A 6,609-nucleotide genomic window follows, 5' to 3' on the forward strand; every position below is an offset into this window, starting at 1 on the left:
AGTTGCCTGCTTAGTATGATCTGATAGGCCTAAACAGGGTTGCAAATGGATATAATTTTTCATTCCAATGTTTATCCATTTACAGAGGATGATTCTGAGACAGTATCTAAGTTCTGTAGAAGAAAGTGGTATGATCAATTAGTGATTTGTACACAGGCACAGAATGGGGTAATGGTGGCATATTTACTGCATGATTATCATTTCAGATCTTGTAATATGTCTCCCCACCACCTGACCCAAAGCCTGAAATTCCATCATTGGTGTTTCATACCTCTGGGAGGGGCCAAGTGAACAACATGAGGCTTATTAGCAGGCCTCAGAGCAACAACTCATTGACAGCCAGCTGCAAATATTCTCAGTGCACCCTCACTTCCTGTTTGTTGGGGTTGCCTGCCTGTGTAGCATGTGACAGAGAAACCTGACCTGTGCTACTCCAGAAGTCAGAGCTAAGACAAATGAGTGACAGCTATGGAGAGGCCAATTTAGATTCAGTTTAAAGAATAATTTTCTAATAATTTGGGTCATCAATATAGCAATAGACTGGGTAGACTGCCTTGTAATGTGGGGGTGGGCTGAGTTAGTGGTATGGGGACAGAGGCTGGAAGCCCCTTTGGCAGGGATATTGGAGAGGAGATTCTTGTCTCTTCCATCTGTGAGATTCAATTATTTCATCTGTTTTTTAAAAACTTTAAAAATCTTTCAGTGGATCCCACTGCCTACCTCAGTGTTTCTCAAAGTGTGGTTTATAGATTCTCTGCATCAGCATCATGTGAAGCACATGTTCCCAGGCCCCACCCTATGTCTACTGAATCTGAATCATTGGAGAATGGCATCAAAGAATCTGAATGTTTACCAAATTCCTTGGCTAGCTCCTACCCACTTTAGGGGCTTATTTGCATCCCAGAACCTGCACCATTCTGCCATTCCAACCACTGACTTTTCTCCTTCCTATCTGTGTTTCCATAGCTCACCCAAACCTTTACTTTTCCCTTAAACTTTCTCCCAGATGCTTAGTTAGTCTTGTGACCTTGGGCAATTACTTAATTTCTCTGAGGCTAAGAAGCCTGACATATAAATGGTGTTCCTTAGATCTCAATCCCTTTCTGCTTTTTACTTCCTTCCTTAGTGGTCTTTTCCATTCTGGACCCTTGGTTTTAAACTCCTTCTCTTCATTTGTCATGATCTCCAGTACACTGATTCCTGACTCCCCTATCTTTATTAGCACAGGTATGCGCGCACACACACACACACACACACACACACACACACACACCAAAAATTAAAGAAAAAGAATAGGAAAAAATCAACCTCAATTGAGAATTATTTGAGTACTTAGTATGTGGCAGACCCTCTGATAGGCACTGGAGCTACAAAGATGAACACGGCATGGTCTCTACCATCAAAAGGATCACTTTCCAGCACAGGAGACATTCACATATACAGCCTGTTCATCCTATACCTAGAATGCTATGGGAGCTGAGAGAGACGGATCATGGATTCTGACCTGCATGTGAGAAGGAAAGAGAATCAGGGAAGGTGGTAAGGAGGTACAGGTCAGAGTTGCAGGGAACAGGGCAGTGTGTGAAGAGTGGAAAGTGCACCTGCAGGTCAAGTAGAAAATGTTCAGCACAGTTGGGGAATATTAGCAGGGGAATTGGTTTGGAAAGTACCCTGAGTATGAGGTACCTGTGTGCTCTCCAGGTAGAGATGGTAGGTAGATAGTTAGATAATATCTGTCTGAATTTCAAGAGTGAAGTAGGGCTGAAGAGCTGGATTAAGGACAGATCAACATGTAGATAATATTTGAAGCCTTGAAATAGAAAATGCCAGATGGTTAAAATGAGTGGGCAGGGAAAGGCCTAGTTTTCAGAGGTCTCTCTTTTCAGAACTCTGATCAGTCCAGAGAAGGTTCTTGAACATTTCTTTAAAGAGGAGTTCTTTATGTCTCATCAGTGCTGCCCTAGCCTATACAGTATGAATTAGAAAAAAACATCCTCTTTGGGCAGACACATTACACAAAGGTGTCCCTTTTGGGTGGGTGCAGCACTATAAGTGAGCAGCTACTTGACAAGCCAGGCAGTCTCTCCTTGCCCTCTCAGCTAAGCACCTTTGTTGTCTAATACATAAATAGTGCAACCCTACAATGTATCTTTGAGTATACCACCACCAGGAAGGTGGATGTAGGTGAAAAATGTCATGAGGTGCCAGTCTGGCCTTCCCTGGGAGACAGCTACCTAGACTCTCACACTCTCATGCTCTTGAGCATGGCTTCAAGTTCTTTGCTTCTGCTGAGAAAAAAATTGGAAGATTTCCTCAGAATTTCATGGTTCTTATCCAAAGGCCACAGGCTTTTGTATTTGACGTACTTCACTAGGGAGAAGTTTTCCTGAGGCAACTGTAGAATAGTTCAATGAAAAATGTTAGATTCTTAGTATTGTTCTAAGAACCACTCAGTAGAAGAAACCTGACTGATCTGTAGCTCTTCTTTGAAGGTCCCAGTACCAAGCCCCCAAGAGATATTCATCTGTCTCCCTCAACCTTGTGGCTGGGTGAGAGAACTTCATAGCAAAACAAGAGGCCAACTACTCAAAGATGAATTCAGATTCCCTGCATCCAGGCCTTATAAAAATGCTGTCTGGTCAGGTTCATAATCACTGAACCACATGCTAACCTGGTCAGGCTCATAATCACTGAGTGACACTCCCTGGACTGGAGGCCCAAGGTAGGTGACCCAGGCAGGAAACTGAATGCCAGAGTTGGGCACCCAAGATAGTACTACAACAGTAGTAAAAAGGAGACAACACTTGTTTGAGGCTAGTGCTAAGCCCCAGTTCAAGGTCAGGAGGGGCTTACAGGTCAGGTCAATGTGTCCTAGCTGTTCTTAGAGAAGGGAGACAGAGGTTAGAATACAAGCATTCCAACAAGAAAAGTCTAGGGCTCCTTGCTGTCTATAGCTGCTCCCATCAGTCTATGAGCCATGAGCCACTTCTTCCCTGACCAAACCAGAGAGCTGGCTTAAGGAACAGCTATGCATGTGGGCCACATTCCTCTTCCCCACCTTTGTCTTAGCTAGAATGAGCATGTAACTGGACACTGGCTCTGCCAACAGGAGCTGTCAGCAGCAGAATATGTTGCTGATGACAAGGCATGTCAAATATGCTAGTGCTGATCCTTGTGTACAAAATCCAGCCGGAGGCTGATTAAATCTTGTCCACTGGCTTATGTGCTCGGCCCCAAATGCTGGTGAGTACTTTGTGCCAGCTCTGGCCTATGGGGCTTCCTATGTGGGAATAAGCCCTGTGTTGCCACAATTCCCCTTTGCAGGAAGATACCCTAGACTACATGTCAAGAGCCTCAGGTTCTAGCTCTGGCTCTGCCACACATTTAAATGGCCATTTAAAATAAAAATGGCCTTTAGCAAGTCCTTTCCTTATCTGTATCTCAGTTTCTCCATGAATAGCATGACAGATTTGGACCCTTCTAGTTATATTATTTTGTGGCTTCCCAGAGACTCTGACGTGGCCTATCATTCTATTAATGTCAGGCCTTTCCCTTTCTTTTCTACCTCTCTCCCTATTCCTCTCATCTGCACATTCTCTGGAGGAACCTCTGGCCTTAACTTGTGGCATTATCTATCCCAGGCAAAAGTCTTGTATCTTAAGAAGAGTCCTTAGGAGGTAATAATTTAACCCAGTGTTTGTCAAACTGTGGGTCACAACAAACTGGTAATTATGATTATGATTATGAAATCAATTTAGTGGTCAACAACTGGCACTTCTTAAAAATGAAATAGAATAAATAGAAAATATCACAGTGATTGCACATACTAAAGGTAAGTAATGTTTAGTGAAACTTTTGTTTTTATATTTGGTCAAACAAAATATAAAACTGCCAATATTCAGCAATTTTTGACATATAAAAACTGCAATCCACATGTACATGAAAATGTATATGAAGATGCACCCACATAGACACACAAGTAAAAGCAATTACTGGTTCACAGTATAAAATTAATTCTTTACTGTGGGTTAAGTTAAAAATGTTTAAAGATACAGCCTTAAACAGAGGAGATGGCTAGAGGTGAACTGTAAGTACGTCACTGGGGAAACAATTTTGGGCATAGGTCTTTGGGGATTCAACATTTCTCAAATAAAGGCAGCAAACTTCTCTGTTATCTGTAGAATTTTCCAATTCTGTTTATACAATACGCTACATCTGGTACATTTTAGGTAGTCCTAACTTCCCTGTCAAGAAAATGTAGTATATTCAGGGGACCTTTTCTGTAGAATCATATCTTGGAAAGGAAAAGAGCAACTGGGCCTTCCAGGATTGGTGAAATGGGGCTTCCATCTTTGGCCTTCAGTATTTGCTGGGCCACAAGGCCCCATTCACCCTGGTGTGCTCCCAACAAGTGGGAATAACAAACAGGGCACTCTGGCACTGCTTGTGTCTTCCTGGTTCCCAAAGCATGGATTAAGATTTTGTAAGGTATAATTGACATATACAATTATATTACTTTCAGATATACAATGTAATGATTTGATATTTGTGTATATTGCAAAATGATCACAATAAATCTAGTTAACATTCATCACCATACATAGTTACAAAAATTGTTTTCTTGTGATGAGGATTTTAAGATGTATTGTCTAAACAACTTTCCTGTATGCAATACAGTATTGTTAACTATAGTCAGCATTCTGTACATTACATCCCCATGACTTATTTTATAAATGGAAGTTTGTACCTTTTGACCACTTTCACCCATTTCGCCTAAGCTGCACCCACTTACTCTAGCAACCACCAATTGGTTCTCTGTATCTATGAATTTGCTCACTTTTAGATTCCACATGTAAGTGAGATCATACAGTAGTTGTATTTTTATGTCTGACTTATTTCACTTAGCATAATGCCTTCAAGGTCCATCCATGTTGTCAGAAATGGCAAGATTTCATTCTTTTTTATCGCTTGATAATATTCTATTGTATATATATGCTACATTTTAATTATTCATTCATCCATCATGGACACTTATGCTGTTTCCATATCCTGGCTATTGTAAATAATGCTAAAATGAACATTGGGGTGCATATGCCTTTTTAAATTAATGTTTTTGTTTTCTTTGGTTAAATACTCAGAAGTGGAATTGCTTGATCATATGTTAGCTCTATTTTTAGTTTCCTGAGGAACCTGCAAATTGTTTTCCATAGTGGCTGCACCAATTTACATTCCCACCAACAGTGCACAACTGTTCCATTTTCTCCACATCCTTGACAAAACTTGTTATTTCCTGTCTTTCTTTTTTTTTTTAACATCTTTATTGGAGTATAATTGCTTTACAATGGTGTGTTAGCTTCTGCTTTATAACAAAGTGAATCAGTTATACATAAACATATGTTCCCATATCGCTTGCATCTCCCTCCCTCTCACCCTCCCTATCCCACCCTTCTAGGTGGTCACCAAACACTGAGCTGATCTCCCTGTGCTATGTGGTTGCTTCCCACTAGCTATGTATTTTAGGTTTGGTAGTGTATATATGTCCATGCCACTCTTTCACTTAGTCACAGCTTGCCCTTGACCCTCCCCATATCCTCAACTCCATTCTCTAGTAGGTCTGTGTCTTTATTCCCATCTTACCCCTAGGTTCTTCATGACAATTTTTTTTTTAGATTCCATATATATGTGTTAGCATACAGTATTTGTTTTTCTCTGTCTGACTTACTTCACTCTATATGACAGACTATAGGTCCATCCACCTCACTACAAATGTCTCAATTTTGTTTCTTTTTATGGCTGAGTAATATTCCACTGTATATATGTGCCACATTTTCTTAATCCATTCATCCAATGAAGGACACTTAGGTTGCTTCCATGTCCTGGCTATTGTAAAAAAGGTGCAATGAACATTTTGGTACATGACTCTTTTTGAATTATGGTGTTCTCAGGGTATATTCCCAGGAGAGGGATTGCTGGGTCGTATGGTAGTTCTATTTGTAGTGTTTTAAGGAACCTCCATACTGTTCTCCCTAGTGGCTGTATCAATTTACATTCCCACCAGCAGTGCAAGAGTGTTCCCTTTTCTCCACACCCTCTCCAGCATTTATTGTTTCTAGATTTTTTGATGATGGCCATTCTGGCTGGTGTGAGATGACATCTCATTGTAGTTTTGATTTTCATTTCTCTCATGATCAATGATGTTGAGCATTCTTTCATGCGTTTGTTGGCAATGTGTATATCTTCTTTGGAGAAATGTCTATTTAAGTCTTCTGCCATTTTTGGATTGGGTTGTTTGTTTTCTTGTTATTGAGCTGCTTGTAAATGTTGGAGATTAATCCTTTCTCAGTTGCTTCATATGTAAATATTTTCCCCCATTCTGAGGGTTGTATTTTGGTCTTGTTTATGGTTTCCTTTGCTTTGCAAAAGATTTTAAGTTTCATTAGGTCCCATTTGTTTTTGGTTTTATTTCCATTTCTCTAGGGGGTGGGTCAAAAAGGATCTTGCTGTTAGTCTTGTGTATGGTGTTAGGGAGATTTCTAATTTCATTCTTTTACATGTAGCTGTCCAGTTTTCCCAGCTCCACTTATTGAAGAGGCTGTCTTTTCTCCATTG

The sequence above is a fragment of the Physeter macrocephalus genome, chromosome 21 (genome assembly GCF_002837175.3).
Source record: "Physeter macrocephalus isolate SW-GA chromosome 21, ASM283717v5, whole genome shotgun sequence".
NCBI classification, from domain to species: domain Eukaryota; kingdom Metazoa; phylum Chordata; class Mammalia; order Artiodactyla; family Physeteridae; genus Physeter; species Physeter macrocephalus.